This window comes from Nomascus leucogenys, chromosome 8, assembly GCF_006542625.1.
Source record: "Nomascus leucogenys isolate Asia chromosome 8, Asia_NLE_v1, whole genome shotgun sequence".
NCBI lineage: Eukaryota > Metazoa > Chordata > Mammalia > Primates > Hylobatidae > Nomascus > Nomascus leucogenys.
The window spans coordinates 9,346,638-9,362,023 of record NC_044388.1 but is presented as its reverse complement, the minus strand read 5'-3'; the positions used below and the strand labels follow the sequence as shown (position 1 = coordinate 9,362,023).

General features: G+C 41.5%; 1 pseudogene; it reads right to left on the bottom strand.

The window, feature by feature from the left end:
• Positions 1-1,051: 1,051 nt before the first annotated feature.
• Positions 1,052-2,375, bottom strand: LOC100594821 (annotated as a pseudogene).
• Positions 2,376-15,386: the final 13,011 nt, after the last annotated feature.

The following is a 15,386-nucleotide window of genomic DNA, read 5'->3' as shown; positions in this document are numbered from 1 at the left end:
CTCCGCCTCCATGAGATCAACTTTTTAAGATCCCACACGTGAGTGACAGAATGCGGTATTTGTCTTTTTTCACTTTTCTAACCTAGTTATTTCACTTAACATACCAATCTCTCGTTTCATCCATGTTGCTGCAAGTAACAGGATTTCATTCTTTTTTATAACTGAGTTGTATTTCATTGTGTATAGGTACCATATTTTCTTTATCCATACATCCATTGATGGACACTTAGATTGATCTCATATCTTAGCTATTGTGAAGAATGCTGCAATAAACATAGGTATGCAGATATCTCTTCAATATACTGATTTCCTTTCTTTTGCATGCATACCTAATAGTGGGATTGCTGGATCATATGGTAGATCTATTTTTAGGTCTCAGTGTTTTGAGGAACCTCCATACTGTTTTCCATAGTGACTGTACTGATTTATATTTCCATCTGCAGTGTATGAGTGTTCCCCTTTCTCCACATCCTCACCAGCATCTGTTATTTTTTGTGTTTTTCATAATAGCCATTCTAACTGGGATGAGATGAGATCTCACTGTGGTTTTGATTTGCATTTTCCTGATAATTAGTAATGTTGAGCATTTTTTATATGCCTGTTGGCCATTTGTATGTCTGCTTTTGAGAAATGTCTCTTCAGTTCATTTGCCCATTTTTAAATTGTATTACTTGTCTTTTTTTGGTTTTGTTTTGTTTTGTTTTGTTTTTTGCTGTTGAGTTGAGTTCCCTATATATTCTGGTTATTAATCTCTTGTTGAATGGATAGTTTGCAAATATTTTTTCCCAATCTGTAGATTGTCTCTTCACTTTGTTGATTGTTTCCTTTGCTGTGCAGAAGCTTTTTAGCTTTATGCAATCTTATTTGCCTATTTTTGCTTTAGTTGTCTATGCTTTTGAGGTTTTAACCCAAAAAAATTTGCCCAGACCAATGTCATAAAGCACTTTCCCAATGTTTTCCTCTAGTAGTTTCAAGTCTTACATTTAAGTTTTTAATCCATTTTGATTTGTTTTTTGTATATGGTGAGAAATAGGGGTTTCTTTTTTTTTTTTTGAACGCTGAACTTTTTATTGGCCTCCTGCTCCCCAAAGGGTACCCTGCTTCTGCTGTCTTAATGTCTCAGAACTTTGGTGTCATTGGTCTCAGACACCACTTTGCTAACCACTGTCTGGCAGGTGGTGGTCTTTTGAATGGTTTGCATGGAGTTGCTGCTGTCCAGGGCATCACCAAGATTGAAGTCCTCGACATTTTCCAGGAGGCAGTGGTAGGTGGTGCTGTCAGCCTCCAGCTTGACCTTGATGTTCAGCAGGGCCTCATACTCCTGGGCCTAGCACTGCCCCTCTGCCTGGGTCTGTGCCAGCTCTGACTCCAGATACAGCAGGATCCCATTGAGCTGCTCCATCTGCAGGGCATAGCGGGCCTCCACCTCCCTCAGGCTGTTCTCCAAGCTGGGCTTTAGATTTCTCATCGAGTCCAGGTAGATCTCCAAGGACTGTACTCTACATCTCAGCTCCCTGAGCATCATCTCAGCAGCTCCAATCTCAGCGGACTGTGTGGTGACTACTGTGGTACCCTCCTCAATCTGCTGAGACCAGTACTTGTCTAGTTCTTCTGAGCCAGCTCATCATATTGGGCCCAGATGTCTGCCATGATCTTGGCGAAAACCTGAGATTTGGGGGCATCTACCTCCATGGTCAACCCAGAGCTGGCAACATGGGCTTGTAGGCCTTTTACTTCCTCTTTGTGGTTCTTCTTCATAAAGAGCAGCTCCTCCTTGAGAGCCTGGGTCTCTGTCTACAGCTGCAGCCGAGTAACATTGGTGTCATCAGTGACCTTGGGGAGCTCATGGATGTCGCTCTCCACAGACTGGCACATGGCCAGCTCTGTCTCATACTCAACTCAAAAGTCATCAGCAGCAAGACAGACATTGTTGATCTGCAGAACCATGCGAGCATTGTCCACGGTATTTGCGAAGATCTGAGCCCTCAGGTCCTTGATGGTCTTGAAGTAATGGCCCCAGTCTCTGACCGGGGTCCCTTCTTCTCCAGGTGCTCCCGGATTTTGCTCTCCAGCTTCTGGTTCTCTGTCTTCAGATAGGAGGCCAGGCAGTTGTTCAGGCTTTGCACGGTCTCCTTTTCATTTTGGATGCCTCCCATTCTTACCAGACCCCTGGCCATTCCTGCAGCCAAGCCTCTGGACCCCAAGCCACCCTGGAAGCTGATGGAGTGAGACACAGAGATCCAGGAACCAGAGCCCCCCATGCCTGCATAGACACTGGCCGTGCTGCTGACTGGCCAGGTGCTGTAGCTGGGTGCCTGGACAGACCCCAGGGACCAGTAGTTGGTGGAGAAGATGTAGTGAGTGGTGAAGCTCATGCTGTCCAGGGAGGAGAGTGAGAGGACAGGACTCAGGCTTTGCTGACAACTGAGATAAGGGTTTCATTTTTCTGTCTATGAATATCCAGTTTTCCCAGCACCATTTCCTGAAGAGACTGTCATTTCTCCATTGAATGTTCTTGGTACTTTTGTCAAAAATTAATTGGCTGTAAATACATGGATTTATTTTTGGGTTCTCTACTGTGTTCCATTGGTCTATGTGTCTGGTTTTGTACCAGTACCATGCTGTTTTGTTTACTATAGTTTTGCAGTATATTTTGAAGTCAGGTAATGCGATGCCTCCAGTTTTGTTGTTTTTCACTCAGGACTGCTTTGGCTATTTGAGGCCTTCTGTGGTTTCTTTTGTTTAAAAAAAAATTTTAAGCTAACGTTCTTACTGGACTTCTGTGGTTTCATATGAATTTTAGGGTCATTTTTTCTACTTCTGTGAAGAATGTCTTCGGTATTTTGATAGAGATTGCACTGAATCTGTAGATCATTTTTGGTGGTATGGTAATTTTCATAATATAAATTCTTCCAGTCCATGAACAGGGATGTGTTTCCATTTTCTCTGTGACCTCTTCAATTTCTTTCATTCATGTTTTATAGTTTACCTTATAGACATCTTTCATCAACTTGGTTAAATTTACTCCTACATTTTTTGTAGCTGTTGTAAATGAGACTGATCTCTTGATTTCTTTTTCCACTAGTCTGTTTTTGGTGTATAGAAATGATACTTATTTTTGTATGTTAGTTTTTTATCCTGCAACTTTACTGAATTTGCTTATCAGTTCTAAGAGTTTTCTGTTTTGTTTTGTTTTGGTGGAACTTTTAGGGTTTTCTATATATAAAATCATGTCATCTGCAAATAGGGACAGTGTGACTTCCTCCTTTCTAATTTGAATGCCCTTTATTTCTTTCTTTTGCTTATTTGCTCTGGCTAGGAATTCCAGTACTATGTTGAATAAGAGTGCTAAGAGTGGGCATTCTTGTCTTGTTCTAGTTCTTAGAGAAGAAACTTTCAGTTTTTCCCCATTCCGTATAATATTAGCTGTGAGTTTGTCATATATGGCCTTTATGGTATTGAGGTACATTTTCTCTATACATACTTTTTGGAGGGTTTTTTTTTATCATGAAGGGATGTTGAATTTTATAAAATGCTTTCTCTGCATCTATTGAGATGATTTTTTGTACTTAATTATTTTGACGTAATATGTCATATTTATATATTTGCATATGCTAAACTATCCTTGCATCCCTGGAATAAATCCCACTAGATCATGATGAATGATCTTTTTAATGTGCTGTTGGACTCAGTTTACTAGTATTGTGTTGAGGATTTTTGCATCTATGTTCTTTAGGGACACTGGCCTATAGTTTTCTTATATTGTTGTTGTGTTCTTGTCTGGTTTTGGTATCAGGATGAGCTGGCCTCAAAGATGCATTTGGAAGAATTCTCTCCTCTTCAACTTTCTAGAAAAGTTTTTTTAAAAAATGGTATAGTTCTTCTCTAAATATTTGGTAGAATTCAGCAGTGAAATCATCAACTCCTGGATTTTTCTTTGATGGGAGACTTTTAATGCTGATTCAATCACGTTACTCACCATTGGTCTATTCAGATTTTCTGTTTCTTCTTGGTTCAATCTTGGTAGTTTGTACATGTCTAGGAATTTATGCATTTCCATTACGTTTCTCATTTTTTGGTGTATAGTTGTTCGCAATAGTTTCTAACAATCTTTTGGACTTCTGTAGTAGCAGTTGTAATATCTCCTTTTTTCGTTTCTGATTTTATTTATTTGGGTCCTTTCTCTATTTTTCTTGTTTAGTCTACCTAATGGTTTGGCAATTTTGTTTATCTTTTCAAAAAAACACCTTTTTCCTTTGTATTTTTTTGGTCTCAATTATATTTGTTTCTGCTCTTATCCTTGTTACTTCTTTTCTCCTACCAATTTTGGGGTTGGCTTCTTCTTGATTTTCTAGTTCCTTGAGATGCATCATTAGGTTGGTTATTTGAAATCTTTATACTTTTTTAATGTAAGCATTTATTGTTATAAACTTCTCTCTTAATACTGCTTTTGCTGTATGCCATAGGTTTTGGTATGAGTATTTCTTCTCAATAATCTTCTTAATGAATATGTTGCCATACCATCACTATAGAGTGTATTTCTATCACAGATATCTGTGTCTCCAAGTGATCGATGCATGTTGCATAAGGTAATTTATTAATGCGATACTTCAATTCCCTGACTACTTTTGTGAATCAGAAATTTTACTACGATTTACTACGTAAGATTTCTTTATCTGAAATGTGGAAAATGGGGTGAAACAAAGCTATTATTTAATAGAGAAAGAGTGAGAAAACAGTAAATTTAGCTGAGGAAATGAAGCCAAATGTAAAAATTTGTTAATGCCAGAGGAGATGCCACAAAATTCAGATGGAACTACGTGTTTCTTTGCAAAGAGAAAATGTGACTGTGCAAAAAGCCGAATTTTCTGTTTTATCCAACAGGGGGCACTACATTAGCACCATGCCTCAGTTGCCAGGAACTACCAAGACCACTTCACCTAACAGCAACTGCAGGATCCATTATTTATTTGTGTGTGATTGTGGCCTTTAAGAAGCTCATTTTGTTAAAAACAAACAAACAAATATCCCTCACACAGACACTCAGTAAAGTGTACTTGATGAAGAGATTCCAATTACTCTTCCTAGAGGTACATTCATGTGTTGATTCGTTTATTGAGTGTTTTTTTGTTTTTTTTTTTTGAGATGGAGTCTCACTCTGTCGCCCAGGCTGGAGTGCAGTGGCGCAATCTTGGCTCACTGCAAGCTCCGCCTCCCACATTCACGCCATTCTCCTGCCTCAGCCTCCCGAGTAGCTGGGACTACAGGTGCCCACCACCACGCCAGGCTAATTTTTTGTATTTTTAGTAGAGATGGGGTTTCACCGTGTTAGCCGGGATGGTCCCGATCTCCTGACCTCATGATCCGCCCGCCTTGGCCTCCCTAAGTGCTGGGATTACACGCGTGAACCACCATGCCTGGCCTATCGAGTGCCTTTTTTATATGTCAGGCACATACTTGGTGCTAGAGATACAATCGTGAGTAAAATAATGAGCCCTGTTCCTATGAACCTCATGGTTTAGTGGAGGAAACAGATATTAATGAGATGCTTATGTTAATGAAATAATCCAAATTGTGGTAAGTGACCCAAAGGAAAAAGGCAAGTCATATTATGATACAGGCACCAAGGTGGAAGGGCCTGTACAAATGTGGACTAAGTTCTGTACAGAAGAGACAGAAATTGTCTAAAATGTTCAAATCTACCTTGTGCATATCTATTGGATTTTAAAGAGTGTCTGTGGCTCTCTTAAAAATCACCTGGTCCCCCATGGCAACCAACAGACACAATAAATAACAGACGTAGAAAACGTGCCCCATTCATGTCGCACTAGATGTTACACTTCAGCCAAAGTCTGGGATAGGTTCCATGCTTTCTCTCCTGAATGGCTTTCCTTCCTCTCACTTCTCTGCCACAAAATGCAGTAATTCCACCAGCAGCTGCACATAACCTACAACTTAAATTTCCCAAATATGGTTTCCTCTTAGTCAATTCCCTCTTCATGAAACAGACAGAAGCTCTGACTTTCTCAAAGCTGACATTCTAGTCCTCACCCTGTTACTCAAGGATCTCCAGGACATGCTCCAGCGTCCTTTCGGTCTCACCTCCCATAGGCCCCCGTGCAAATCCTGTGGGCAAAGAAGTATACTTACTAGCCTTGGAATGACCTTGTTTAGCTCCCTTCTCTGGCTCTGTTCCATGCCTTTGCTCCATGCCATCCAGGCATCTGAAGCGGCTTTCTTGCTTGTCAGTAAATGACGCTTTCCTTAAAATAAAATCATCAACTTTTCAGGTACTAAATGAAACACTGACTATACAAATAATGCTCTTACCTTTTTTAAAAGAAACATTTACAATACAAATAATGCTTTGTTTTAAACATCCGTGCTTGGCAAAATACAAAGTGATACTCCTATGTTAGTCCTCTTACTAAAAATATTTTATTTTGCTAATCTTTTGAATTGTAGATTCAGGGAAGCAGAGCCCTACGAAGAAGTCTCCCTTCAAAGACCCTGGCCTGACTCCATTTGAGAGAGAAAATTGGCCCACATGTGGGAGGACTGTCCTGAGGGTCCTGTGAGGCCAAGAAACCTTGAGATGGCCAAGAATGCTTTCTCCTGTCTGCTAAGATTGCCCTCAGCATTCTGGTTTCCTGTCTGAGGACCTACATCTTCTTCCAGCCATTGGCTGGACAGATGTGGTCTACCCACAGGGCTGTGGTCTCAGCCTTGCAAGCCTCTGTGGAACAACCACATTAGAACATGATGTGCGTAGGAAAAATTATCAATGTATATAATGGTGATAATATCATTTTGAAGTCCCTCAACTCGCTGCCTTCTTTTACATTTTCTTGTACTTACCTTTTCCCCAATCTTTAGAGGTTTCCAGTTGCCTCAGGGAGGTTTAGGATTGTCACAATGGGAATGCAAAGAAAAAAAAAAGAAGAAGAAGAAGAAAAGGAGAAAAGAGAAAAAAAAAAGTTAATTATCAGCTTCTAAATAGGATGTGGGGGCTTTTTGGCCAGGTAGTAGCTTAAAAGCTAGGCTTTATAAGAGAAAAAAGACGTTCTAGATTCCATCTTGGGGGTTGTTTTTGTTTGTTTTGTTTTTTTGAGATGGCATTTCACTCTTGTTGCCCAGGCTGGAGTGTAATGGCACAATCTTGGCTCACTGCAATCTCTGCCTCCTGGGTTCAAGTGATTCCCCTACCTCAGCCTCCTGAGTAGCTGGGATTACAGGCGCACGCTAGCATGCCCAGCTAATTTTTGTATTTTTAGTAGAGATGGGGTTTCACCATGTTGGCCAGGCTTGCCTCACACTCCTGACCTCAGGTGATCTGCCTGCCTCAGCCTCCCAAAGTGCTGGGATTACAGGCATGAGCCACTGTGCCTGGCCAATCTTGGAGTTTTTCACAAGGAAAGACAAGAAGAAAAAGAGGAAACCTCTTCCCCGCTATTCATCCCAGGGGACTACCTAGGAAAAAAAAGAAGAGAGAGGTAAGGGAGGCCACATCTAATCTTCCTTTTCCTGATCCTGCCCAAAGTGAGAGGTTTGTTAAGCAGATAGGGGAAAGGCTGAGGGCTTCGGAGTACTGCATCTTTGGGACCCTGGGAGGAGTTCACCTTATCGGTTGCCTGACACCACCCCAGAAGTGGCTATATCAAAGTTTAACTCAATAGCACAGCATAGCTTGCAGGGAAAGGGGCGAAATATAATTTCCTGAGCTTCCCCCAAGACCGGTATGGACTAGACTGGACCAAGGAGTTCCCACATACTCCAGGGAAGAGGCGTGGAAAGCAGCTGAGGTGGTAGCCACCAGGCTTCCAGGCACCAGCCATCACAAGGGAAAGGTGAATCAGCAGCGAGGCTGGGGAGAGGTATTCTAGTGAAGAGCCAGATGGAGGATGTAGGGTCTGAGTGGCAGCCAGAGTGGAGTCTGAGTCATCAGGGGAAACAAGCAGGCACTGCCAAGCCAGGAGGAACCAAATCACAGGTGCTATAGATATGGCCTCAATAGCAGGCCCTCGCACAACTCCCAGGATTGAGCCCATCTCACCCTCAAAAGAAGTATCCAGAAAGTATCCAGACCACCCACCCACAACAGAAATCTGCAAAGATGCAAAAGATACTGCATCGATACGAGGACCCCACCTCTTCTGTCTCTATGGGGTCATTTAGCCACAACTCCATCAAAAACTCAGACACCATCTCAAAAAAAATAGAAAAAAAGAATGCAGATATCTAAGGGGCTGAGTATTATTTACTTAAATGGATGGACCATTTATATAATGTCTATTTAGGTCGCTGACACCTGTAATTCCAGTACTTTGGGAGGTCAAGGCAGAAGGATTGCTTAAGCCCAGGAATTTGAGACCTGCTTGGGCAACAAAGCAAGACCCCCCATCTCAACAAAAAATAAAAATAAAAATAAATGGCTTATACCTGTAGTCCCAGCTACTCAGGAGGCCCAGACGGGAGGATCCCTTGAGCCCAGGAATTCGAGGTTGCAGTGAGCTATGATCATCCACTGCACTCCAGCCTGGGTGATAGAGTGAAACTCTGTCTCAAAACAAACAAACAAACTGGTGCATCAGAATATTTTCCCCTCTATTCAGTTATTGGAGACTCATAAGGAAGAGAAGAACAATTTTAGAGAAATTAAGATGCTACATCTTCTTTGCACATCTGTGGGTAGGATGAAAAAAATCTGCAACCCTTCACACATACTAGTGTTGCCAGTTTTTCTTGTCCTCCTCCCCACTGCTAAATTTGGTGCTGCTTGGGCTGCTCAGTTCCTCCCATCCACCCACACCCAACTGTAGAGAAGAGCGTGGAGGGTCCAGACCGGATCTTTGGGACTTTCGATGCAAAATTTAAAAAAATAAGAGAGGAATAGAAATGACATAAGCCACATGGGTACATTCTAGGGAGAAAAGAATCAAAGCCAAGCTTTTCTTGCAAGAGGCAACTGAGAGTGGGGGCATCGATGCGTTCAGAGGCATCAAGTGGGAGCAGGAGGACAGTCAGAGATAGAAGGAGAGAACGGGTGGGTGGGGGAGTGCGCTACTCTGGGGAAAGGGGGTGAGGGATCTTGGTTTTGTTGGATATTGGAGAAGATAAGATGAAAAACCTTTTGATAAGAACTGCTCCAGCCTGGTGCTGTGACACACACCTATGGTCCCAGCTACCTGGGAGGCTGAAGCAAGAGAATCCCATAAGCAGGAGTTCGAGACTCACCTAGGCAACATAGCAAAACCCCATCTGAAAGAAGAAGAAGAAGAAAAAAAGAAGAAGAAAGAAGAAGAAAGAAGAAGAAGAAGAAGAAGAAGAAGAAGAAGAGAAGAAGAAGAAGAAGAAGAAGAAGAAGAAGAAGAAGAAGAAGAAGAAGAAGAAGAAGAAGAACTGCTCTAGGTTATATACTTGTATCTCATTTTTTAACAGTAGAATTCCTATCAGGACTTTGCTTCTTTGAACTCTACTCACTCAGGCACTGAACAACACAGACCTCAGCTTTGACAGGTTTACAAACACAATGACCCCGTTGATACAAGAGATGTATTAACATACAGCAGAGATTCTCAACGGGATGGTGATTTGTCTCCCAGAGGATATTTGGCAGTATCTGTAGACATTTTTGATAGTCACAACTGGAATATGCTGGTGGCATCTAGTGGATAGAGTCTAGGGTGCTGCTACATGCCCTATAATGCACAGGACATTCCCCAACAAGAAAGAATTACCCATCCTAGCCAAAATGTCAATAGTGCCACAGTCGGGAAACCCTGAAATAGAGAAATGGAGGAAGAGCAGTTGTTTCCTTACAGCTTCCCTTTCCAATGACAAAATAAAAGACAGCTTTGTTTCATTCGAAACACCTTTTCAGGTGTGTGATATTCATTCTTAATCAGCACTACATACATACAATAATCTCAGCCAAACCATATAAATCAGTTCCCTAAAACCCTTTAAGGCAGAAGAATTCCCATTGAAGAATTCCAGATCCTGTGGAAAAAACAGAGTTGAATAAAGAAGCCTCCATAAAATTTTGGAAAATCTTTATAAATATTTGTATTTTCAATATGAAATATGAAAATATAATAAAACTAGCACAGCAAATAAAATAGCTATGGCATGTAAGACATGCTTATTATGGGTAATTAGGTTATCTATGCTTTGCTCATGGCTAGAGAGAATCCTCAGAATCTAGCTTATATCCCATCACGCCCCTTGAGAAACTTTAGCTGAGGTGTTAGTATGTTTGTTTTGCCTCGTTGCAGATAAGACATTCACTAAGAAGGATTATTTGGAGTTAAGGGTGCTGGGGACAGTGGTGTATTTGGCCTTCCATACAGATGCTCTATAAATGCCTCTGGATTTTTATTTCAAGCTCCCTGGCCCCTCTCTCCAACAGCCCTTCCCAGTTCTACCTCTGCACAGACAGTCCCAGAATTCAGTCCTAAGGACCCACCTTACATGGCTTAAAACAACAATACACAAACTAGATGTTTTACATTCTGGTGGCCATGTTGAGTCAATTATTTGATAGGCCACCAGCTTTCATTTGTGGCTGTATATCCAAGTCAGTTTTCCAAAATTCAGTTATATGCTTATAAAATAAGTACCAATGTCTTCAGAACTAGATAAAATACAATTTATTAAAATATTTTATCTTTATATATGTGATAAGGAGTGAGGGGTTCACTCCCTCATTCCATCCCCAATCTTGCCCTCTTGTAGATGAAAGGCAGGATGCAGTTGCCTAGGAGAAGGCAACCAATAGCCCTGGCCTAGGCAGGTCAATGCAGGCCTCTCTCGTTCCCTTGGACCCTCAACTGTGAGGGCTAGGATACCAGGCCGGGCTGTTCCTGAAGACTCTGAGCCCAAGCAGTGCAGCTTTGGGCCTAGAAATGGGGAGGTAACCCTTCTTGCCAGGTTTGCTGAAAATGTGGAAGCCCTGTGGGTTCTGAAGGATAGCGCTCTTGGCTTGGGCCTTGATATTCTCATAGCAGGCATCATAAAGTGGTGAGGGTCCCTTTTTGTGACAGTAGCAGGGGAAGCCAGAGCAGGAGAGGAAGAATATAACAAATCCAGCAACCCTATCATGTTCCCCACACCCTACTCTGCCAATGTAACCCACCGGGCACTCCTGAAAATCAATAATTGGGAAGAGGTTTAATTATTTGGGCAGGTAGAAAGTGGAGACAAGATAGAGAACTGTGGATTATTTATGTTAACAGGATTTCATTTGTAGCCACAGACTGACATGCTGCCTGGATATTTGGTCATAATAACAAGTATGAAAACACCTTGCAACTTTGAAATCAGTTTTCCCAGCTTCTACAACCACCCACAAAAAATTGAAGACGTTTGTATCTAGCCTACATTTAGAACACAGAATATGATCGATGAGCTTCTGCTCTCCTTGGCTGTCTCTGACAAAAATGAGCTGCTTGTGACAGACGCAGCCCCAGCCCAGTGTGAGGATTGGAAACCCCAGACCCTGACTCTTTCCCTTTCTCCTTCCTCATCAGACTCCTGAGCTATTGCCTTTTCTCTGCACCTAAGCTTTCTGCAAAGCCCAGGCCCAGCCAGCTGGTTCTGTGGTCTGCTCTGATTTCCCTGGTGGATTTTAAATTCAGAATTCTAGGCTCATTTGTTAGCAGCTTCTCTGAACACATTATCTCATTTATTTGCTCATTCGTTCATTCGTTCATTTATCAAACATTTAATAAGTGCCTTCTGTGTTCTTCTGTATTTTCTATGCGCTAGGGAGGCAAAGACAAAATATTGTCCAGTCTTTGAGACTGTTTCAGACAGGTAAACAAACAGGAATAGTAAATGTGTTATGAGCACTACAATGATTATGTGTATTCATATATACAGGGTACATAATGGCCTAAAGGAAAAAGAGGCCAGTTCTGTGAGACAAAGTCAGGAGGTGAAGACTGAGCATTAAATGTATTGAAATATTTTCATTTGAACTTAGGCACTATTATTGGAAGATAAGTATGTTGATATGGTGAACAGAGTTGGCTGCCTACTCCATGTCTTACTGCTCCCCTTTCTGTGTCACAAGAAAACGGTGGTTTGGTTCAGGCTTCAGGTCTCAAGTAGCAATGTACTTTGGGAAGGAGGGTTCATCCCCAGACCCAGGGGTATCAACGTTGCTTAGACTAAGAAAATATTATATATTCCTTGTGATTGTCAGTGAGCCTTAAGAAGATACCTCATGGTGGTGATTTACAGGAAAGCTACCTGGAAAAGCGTTCCTCCCTAATATTAGGTTGGTGCAAAAGTAACTATGATCTTGCCACTGAAAGTAATGAAAAAGACATTTTAGAAAAAAAAAATATACCCTCCCGCCATTGGATGTTGAGATGTTTGGAGCTACAGCAGCCATATTGTGACCATGAGGCAAAAGCCAAAAGAATTGCGAAGAAGCTAACCCAATAAAGTCCTGTTTATGAATGACTACAGAGTAGAAAATGAAACAAGTGAATGGCTGCACAACATTTCCAGTTTGCTTTTTACACTCATTGTTTTGTATGTTTTTATTTGTTTGGTTGGTTTTGAGTTTTGGGGGTTTTTGTTGTTTTTGTTTTTTGTTTTTTGTTTTGTTTTTTAAATAGATTTGGGGTCTCACTATGTTGCCCAGGCTGGTCTTGAACTCCTGGGCTCGTGATCCACCCAACTCGGCCTCCGAAAGTTCTGGGATTATAGGCATGAGTCACCACACCCAGCCTACACCCATTGTTTTGTTTTATCACTAAAATGACAAGAGTGCACTGGAGATGGAATGGATATGGCAAAATAGTTCAAAAGGAGGGGGATTGAGAAATAACTGAAGTCACACTGACCTAAGGGCATTAGCTGTATTGTGCTCAGATATTCAGGCCTTTAAAGTTCTGTCGCAAGAGGTGACCGAATTTGAAAAAAAAAAAAAATCTTTTTTTAGAGACAGGGTCTCTCTCTGTCACCCAGGCTGGAGTGCACTGGGATGATCATAGCTCACTGCAGCCTCAAATTCCTGAGCTCAAACAATCCTCCCACCTCAGCCTCCTGATTAGCTAGGAGTACAGGCAGGCACGTGCCACCATGCCCAGCTAATTTATTTATTTATATTTGTAGAGACAGAGCCTCACACTGTTGCCCAGGCTGGTCCTAAACTCCTAGCCTCAGGTGATCCTCCTGTCTCAGTTGGTATTACAACCGACTGTTGGATTACAGGCATGAGCCATCACATCTAGCCTTGAAAATATTTGTACCGAAGGAGTTGGAGGTTTTAAGGTAAAAATTTGTCCACATTTTTGTCCACACAGCCTAGTCAATGGCCTTATTTGATCTTCAAATGAAATGTTGAAAGTAAGTTTTCTGAACATTTAAGGTCTCTCCTCACCTTCTACCACTCCAATTTTATTTTTTAAAATGCCAGTTGGATTTAGAGATTTTTTTTTTTATAATGTAACTGAGTGCATAATGCTTAACATCAAACAGTACTCTGATGGGGTAAACGGGGAAACCAAGTCACCAATGATCAAAGGAACTTGCTTTCCCACCAGTCCAGCAGAAACAGTTCTGTCTCATGAGTGTCCAGCCCTATGAAAATGATCTACATTTAAATATTAAAAAGAAAGCACATTTCTCTTCCCCCTACTCACCAGAAAAAATGTAATAAATAACCCAAGGCCAGGAGACAACCCCTTACAATGCCATGTTATAGGTTGGTGGGTGCTGATTCAAAAATATGCCATAACAGACAAGTTATGGAATTAGTTTCTAGCTGCAGGTTATAGTCTTCTTATTAAGAGACAACATAGTTTTCCTACATCATCTGCCATAAAGCAAGCCAATGTATGGGTTGAAATGACTGAATGAGTTTAAAACTGGTGAAGAAATAGGATAAGACATAGCAGTGAATGGTTGCTCATCAGAACGAAGAGTGGTAGGGATAGGAGTGATGGCCTTCAAACGCATTCATTAATAATTTGAGGAAGGAAGTGAAGTTCAAGCTTGTGATGATGCAATATTGTTCCAGTTACTAAACATCATGAAGAAAAGAGAGGAACTCTAGATGAATTTAAAACATAATGCAAGGGCAATAAGGGGAATGAGATGTAACAGCCTTCTTGTAATTATACTGTATGTCTTGTTAGCCTTTAGAAAACTTTATTTTCGGCCGGGCGCGGTGGCTCACACCTGTAATCCCAGCACTTTGGGAGGCCGAGGCGGGTGGATCACGAGGTCAGGAGATCGAGACCACGGTGAAACCCCGTCTCTACTAAAAATACAAACAAAAATTAGCCGGGCATGGTGGCGGGCGCCGCCTGTAGTCCCAGCTACTCGGGAGGCTGAGGCAGGAGAATAGCTTGAACCCGGGAGGCAGCGCCTGCAGTGAGCCGAGGTCGCGCCACAGCACTCCAGCCTGGGCGACAGAGCAAGACTCCGTCTTAAAAAAAAAAAAAAAAAAGAAAACTTTATTTTCCAAATATTTTATATTAAGGAAACACTGACGTTACCCAAGATCTCTTCAAAGTAGGCAAGTATCAGTAAAAACAGAATAATTAGAAGTGACTTCAGATGAAAAAGCAAAGGAGTTTGGGGATTTTAGTGAAACGGTAGAAGTCTGAAATCTGCAAAAGGAAGACTGTCTGGAAGAACAAAAAAAGGGGAGTGTCCCTTTATGTAACATTGTTTTCATACCTTTAGTGACCATTTAGTAACAGAGTTATGCACTTGGGGTTAAGCTAGAGAAAAAGAAGGGAAGTTGGAAGATTTTGACACAAATGGACAAAGATATTGTTACTTTGTCCATTGTATACATTTGTCCATTGTATACATTTGTCCATTGGATACATTTGTCCATTGGATACATTTGTCCATTTGTCTGTTTGTACATTGATACTTTATCCATGGATACATTTGTCCAAAGGTTCAAATAATTTCTCTGTTTATTGGAGAAAGAAATAGATGGATGAGGCATCGCTTGGCCAAGCAGGAGGAAGGCCAGAATCAGGCTGGTGAGAAAAGGGGCTCAGTGTGGCTGGAGATCAGGAGTCAGGTAGGCTGGATCCAGTTCCAACACTTGGCTGAAGAATTTGAACTTTAGTCATTTCTAGCATTGTTCATGACCTGTAGTGTGCGCTTGTTAGCTGGCTGAAGGGATAAATGAAGCCACTGATGTCTTCTTGAGCAGGCAACTGATACGCTCCATTTTTTTTGTTGTTGTTAGGAAAGTTAATTTAAGTGGGATGTAGGAGGAATGAGAGGGATGGGGGACTTATTACCAGAGTTCCAGTCAAAAGCATGAGGTCAGTTACTGAGGTAATCCTACTACGTGCTCAGCATTCCACCAGACACTTCACATCCTGCTCCCAATAATTATTTAATCT